Genomic DNA, 6,334 nt, shown 5'->3' with positions numbered 1-6,334 from the left:
ACCCCCATGTGCAGCATGTCAAATCCCACTGCGCCAATAAGTTCTTTAACTTTAATTTCATACAGTCTCTCCTTAAAATCTTTCTAGCTGTGTATCAAGATATTGGTGCCAAGATGTGCTGAATTCTAAGAGAGTCTTATACCTCAATGGGCTGGTTTGAAACGGCACAAATTCATTTCACTTTGGATCCTTAACATGTATCAGAGAAACATTGTCCCATCTGTTTGGAATAGAAAATAATCATGTCTCTGGTGTAAAGGAAATATTCTATTGCACTGTGCCAGCCATTCAGTCCCCTAATCGTGAATGTTAATATAATCTAATGGGTAATCTAACATTTATTACCTGTCTTGCTTCTAAGAGCTGAATCTTACAGTAACAAGTTCAAATGTTCAGCTACTGTATGATTAATAAAAGGATTATTTGTTCAAAGCAATTGATGAAGTATGTTAAAAAAAAATACTTTTGTAGCTCATTTGGAAGAATTACTAAAGGAAGGTAGAATACATGGAAGATTACACGTAACAGTTTTGATTCCCTGCATGGTGAATTCCCAAATTCTCAAATTCACACAATCTGCCTGGGAGTGGCATTGTCAGGAGGAGTTACTTCATAATAACAAAGGCAGTCAACTTCAACTTTCATGCACTTCGCTACAGCTCACAACATCACGCATTGATCCTATGACACTAACCAAAGAGAAAAGGGAGGTTCTCCCTGTGTTCTGACCAAGAATTCCCCAAATAAAAATGAAATTGGTCATTCACTTCACGACTGTTTGTGTGACACTGCAGTACACAAATTGACTGCAACATTTGCCTGCCCAATTATACAGTCACTGTATTTTACAGTATATCCTGTGAAAAGCTTTCAATGTGAATGTACCGTATCAAATGCAAGGATTATTATTATTGGCAGTGTCTGTTCTCTTCCTCAGGGTAATGAAGGGAAACGAAAGGAAGGAAAAGGAGGACGGAAGGAGCAATTATAAATTAAAACAAGTTGAAAGACAATGTTGCAATGGCCTAATAGAAGTGTTTGAAATTATGGAAGGATTCGATAACTTGTACATTGATAGGTTGGTGAATCTAAAGTAAAGGGTGTGGGGGGCATAGATATAAAATCTAAAAGAGAGTTTAGGAGAAAGTTCTTTATGCAGAGGATGATGAGAATGTGGAACTCACTGCCGGAAATTGGTTACAGCAAAAAAAAGTATTTAATCCTCACATTTTTGATGTAGCGCATTATCATGTCTTTGAGACATCTCAAAGCGCTTCACAGAATATACTGTAAAGTGAATTGACTGTATATTTTGTGTGCAAAACTTGAGAGGAAACTTGATGTCTACATAATAAAATTAATAATTGCATTTGATTTAGCGCCAAATCACATTGTCAAGGTGTCTCAAAGTGATTCACAGGAACTTTTCTAAAGTGCACTTACTGCATATTTGAGGCTATTATCATTTTATGCACAGCAACGTCCCACAAACAACCATGAAGTGAATGACCAGTTTTAACTGGGGGATTCTTGGCCAGGACACTGTGAGATCTTTAAAGTACACCTGAACAGGCAGACAAGGCCTTGGTTTACCATCTCTTCCAAAGGAGAGCACTTCTGACAATGCAAGCACCCCCAGTCTTGCACTGGCTCAGTAGGTAGCACATGAGGGAGAAGGGAATGGAAGCATATAGGAGAGGGCATTAGGAGGAGAGGTGGAGGCACGTATGGACTATACTATGGACTGCATTGTCTGTTTCTGTGCTGTAACAAACTCTTTAATGTTATGAAACACCACAACATCACCATTTGACCTCTGTTGTACCTTTTCTGTACTTGGAAAAAATATTAGATTTATTTAAACGCATAAATGTTCTATTATATAGGAATATTATAAACTGGAAACAGTATCATTTTTATGTTAATATTGAAGTCTCATTATGGTCCTGCCATAGGTATAAAACAATATTATTAATATTTAATATGATATTACAATAATTCATGCATATGATGTTCGCATATTTCCGATAATTATTTTTTCTAATTATAACATGAAATTAATAAGGATAATGCAATTGGTTATTTTTTAGAATTGAATAACTTAATTGAAATGCAAATCGTGACATATGTGATAATTCAGCCACTACGCCCCTCAGTTGTGGAACTCTCTCCCTCAATCCTTTTGCCTTGCCCCTCTCTCCCCATTTTCAGTTGTGAATGAAGACCTTCCTCTTTGACCGTGTTTTTCATCTTTTCATAAAAATCCCAGCAAAGCTGTATTTTTGAATAGAAAGGACCCTTTTTAGTCAATTTGAGATGAATGAAACCTTCAATCTCCAGATCTGTGCTAATTTACTGTGAGGAACAATGAAAATTATATTCTCAAATGATGATGACCTGTACCTCAGTTTCTATTTTTTATGCATGTGCAGCAGTGTTCTGAAGAATTTTAAATTGAAGCTCTTTAATATTTCATTCCCAGATGTATTGGTGGAATAAAGATTTTATCCCATACTACTTCCACTAGTTGGTGAGGTAAAGGGGCATATATGAGTATTATCACCAAAAGAACCAAGGAGGAGGTTTATTAGAGTACTCAAATGTAGTCGATAACAGCATTCAAAACCAAATTGAATAAACACTTACATATAGAATTACATAAGTAGTAGTAATAATAATAATACTCTTTGCATTTGATATAGTGATTATCATGTCATCACAAAGTCCAGTGACTGCGTATTCGTGGGTGACTACAACAGCCAATTCTAGAGGGGAACTAAATGATGAATGATTCATAATAATCCCCTTATAACAACAACAACAACAAGATTCCATTTATAAAGCGCCTTTCACGTCAGGAGGACGTCCCAAGGCGCTGCACAGTTGGGTCAGGACCCGAGCAGGGGGGAAATGGTCAGGGTGAGGGGAGGGAAGGGAGGGAGCGAGGAGGGGGGAAATGGTCAGGGTGAGGGGAGGGAAGGGAGGAGCGAGGAGGGGGAAATGGTCAGGGTGAGGGGAGGGAAGGGAGGGAGCGAGGAGGGGGAAGAGAGTCGAGAGGGGAGCTGAAGGCTCGGTCAAAGAGAAAGGTTTTGAGACCGGCCTTGAAGGAGGAGAGGGAGGAAGCGGCGAAGGCACTGGGGGATAGAGTTCCAGAGCCTGGGGGCTGAGAGGCTGAAGGCCCGACCACCGATGGTAGGGCGATTGGGGCGGGGGATGTGGAGCGGACCGGAGCCGGAGGAACGTAGGGTACGGGCAGGTAGGTAGGGGGATAGTAGGTCAGAGAGGTGATTTCTGTGGGGATGACAAGGGATGATTTCTGTGTTCAACATCTCAATATTGAATATTGTATTTTTACCACAAGTGTAATATTAATAATTCTTTAAGTAAATGTAGGATACGTTCGTTAGATTCAATATACAGAAGTATTAAAAGCTCAAAGAATGAGCTCAATTCTCATTTGTCCCTATAGATATTTAGCTGTCACAGTGGATATTCTCTATGTTGAAATTCAAGTTAAAACTCATAGGCAATTGCATCATTAAAATACTGCTTCAATCATTCATCACAAAGCTTATTTGGATTTCTAATGTTAAGATGCTTTAGCACTGCAAAAAGATTTACAGAGAATTAATTTTACATTCAGTCTTACATTATTCCCTTACCAGGAACTCTCAGCTTGGCTCAGTTGGTACCATCCAGGAATCCTGTAGCTCAGTGATTAGAGCACTCGCCTTGTAAGCGAGAGACCTGGGTTTGATTCCCGACAGGGCAAAACCTTGGGCAACTTTCCTTACTCCAAATGCCTGATAATAATCTCTCAAGAAAAAAATATATAATAAAATTGGTCCCTTTAATCCACGACTGTTTGTGGGACACTGCTGTGCGCAATTGGCTACCGTGTTTCACCCACAAATATACAGTCAATTCACTTGAGAGTATATTCTGTGAAACCCTTTGAGATGTCCAGAAGACGGAAAAGTGCTATATCAAATGCAAGTATTATTTATTATTTATCGTCACCACTGAATCAATGGTGGTAGGTTCAAATCCTACATTAAGCTCATAGATAGGCTGTATATCAATACAACGTATTGGATTGTATTGATGTATAGGGGTGCTGTCTTTCGGATGAGACTTTAAGGTCTTGCCTATTCAGGTGTGCACTAAATATGCCACAAAACAATTCAAAAAGTGAAGGAAGTGTCTTGGCCAACACACCTTAGATTAATTGGTCGTGGAGTCCTGTAGCTCAGTGGTTAGAGCACTTGCTTTGCAAGTGAGAGACCTGAGTTCAATTCTAGGCAGGGCAAAACCTTGGGCAAGTTTCCTTACTCCACACAGAGCCGAATAATAATCCCTCCAAAACTAAAAACAATAATTAAATTGGTCATTTTCAATCTACGACTGTTTGTGGGACATTGCTGTGCGCAATTGGCTGCTGCGTTCGCCCACAAATATACAGTCAATTCACTTTACAGTGTGTTCTGTGAAGCGCTTTGGGACGTCCTCCCGACGTGAAAAGCGCTATATCAAATGCAAGGATTATTATTATTATCAGCCTGGCTCACTCACCTCTGAATCAGAAGGTGCCCCTTGTTGGGACTTTAAACCCCATACAGTCAATGTTGACATCCAATGTAGTGCTGTCGGTGTGCTGTATTGTTTAAGGTACCACCCTTCTGATGAAATGCTAAACCGAAGTCCCAACTGCCAATTCAGCTGGAGGCTGAAGATCCAATGGCACTATTCAAAGAGAGAAGAGAGTTTTTTATTATACTGCACAGTATTGTAGGTCAAATTTGGTTATCAGGCAGTTAAACTGTGGACACATTTATTACTCATGCTTTCTTTCCACACACTGGCTGGCTTTTCCATGTTAAATTGACTGACTTCCAGAATTAGGTTGCCATAACTTCCTGCTTTGCACCACATTTGGCAGTAATACAATGATTCAGAAGTTGTCTTCTTTTTCTTTGTGTGTGGGAACTGGCTGGTGCACAGATAGCAAGCTGTGTGGATACACAGTCAAACTTGCTATCAAGTCTCTCTTTTAGGGCAATTTTGGATTTTATGGATCCCAAACACCATGTCGCATCAGGATTCCACTTTATATACACAATCCTCTACACTTAAAAATATACTATATATTCCCTCTCCAGTTGTTAATAATAATAATAATATAATAATAATAATAATCATTGCATTTGATATTGTGTTTATCATGTCAGGAGGATGTCTCAAGATGCCTCATATGTTTTACTGAGGAGTGTATTGACTGAGTATTTTGGAGTCAAATGTAGTGATCAATTTGCACACAACACTATCCTACAAACAGTTATCAAGTGAATGACCAACTTTATTCGGGATATTATTGGCCAGGACTTTGGGAGAAACTCTTTTATTTTCAAATAGTACCATGGGATCTTTAACATCCATCTGAATAGGCAGACAGAAACTTGGTTTAACATTTTCTGGGAAAGACAGCCCCTCCAACAATGTGGCACACCTCCAGCACTGTATTGGAGTGTAAAAGTAAGCAATAACCCAAGTCATTTTTGGTTAATGGTTCTTTTATATTACTGCAGAGACTTGACTTAGCTTCCGACATCGAAAAGACTCCTGATTTATATTGTTGCAGTGAATTACTGTCATTGGCAGCTGATGAGTGTTCAATGCAAACACAACTTCAAAATTTGCCTACAAAATACTTTACAGTATGTTCTGTGATGTGCATTAAGATTGCAATGTGCAAGGGGCTATATCAAATGCAAGGATTATTAATACTAGGTTTTGGTGTGAATGAATCAAAAGTATAACAGGCTCTTTTTAAGTTTAAAAAATAAGCAAAATTAGATAACCTCAACATTTTCAAACACATTTTAATAAGTTCAAAATTTGTTTGGAATTCAGCATCAGTATGACAGGATTTATTCTGCAGCTATAAACACAGAAGTCGCTTGAAACATGCAGCAGGTCAGGCAGCATCCATGGAGAGAAGAAAATGTGCTAATATTTCAAATCTATGACGTTTCATCAGAACTGGAGGATGTCGGAAGGGAGCAGATTATAAGAACAACAACAACTTGGATTTATATAGCGCCCTCTACGCCGGACGGCGTCTCAGAGCGCTTTACAGTAACGGATCCCGGCTTTGAGCCAGGGGGAGGGGGAGGAAGGTGACCAAAGACACGGTCAATGAGAAAGATCTTCAGCAGTGACCTGAAAATAGGAAGAGAGGGGCCGAGGCAAAGAGAATGAGAAGGGAATTCCAGAGCCTCGGGGCATAGTGGCTAAAGGCATGGCCGCCGAAGGTGGAGCGGAGGCCTTGGGGGAT

This window comes from Callorhinchus milii, unplaced genomic scaffold, assembly GCF_018977255.1.
Source record: "Callorhinchus milii isolate IMCB2004 unplaced genomic scaffold, IMCB_Cmil_1.0 Scaffold1, whole genome shotgun sequence".
In the NCBI taxonomy this organism is placed as follows: Eukaryota; Metazoa; Chordata; class Chondrichthyes; order Chimaeriformes; family Callorhinchidae; genus Callorhinchus; species Callorhinchus milii.
Note: the sequence above shows the minus strand (reverse complement) of the source record.